The sequence below is a fragment of the Colletotrichum karsti genome, assembly GCF_011947395.1.
Source record: "Colletotrichum karsti strain CkLH20 chromosome Unknown Scaffold59, whole genome shotgun sequence".
Classification (NCBI taxonomy): Eukaryota; Fungi; Ascomycota; class Sordariomycetes; order Glomerellales; family Glomerellaceae; genus Colletotrichum; species Colletotrichum karsti.
Window position 1 is genome coordinate 1 of NW_024065959.1, and position 259 is coordinate 259.

Below are 259 nucleotides of genomic sequence, written 5' to 3' on the forward strand. Positions count from 1 at the left end.
TCTACTATAAAGATCTAAAGTATTAAGATCTTAAAAGTAGTTTTCCTACTTTTTCTCCTTTATAAAAGGTTTTAATAGGTTTTTTACTACTTATATAAGACTAAAAAATAGTCTACTATATACTATATATATATAAAAGCTATAAAAAACAGTCAAAAAGTGGATTCGAACCCACAACCTCTAAAAAGGGGAACGACTAATGAAGGGTAGCAGGATAGCAAGCGCAAACCGCTAAGAGATTGCATCCTTCATATGATTG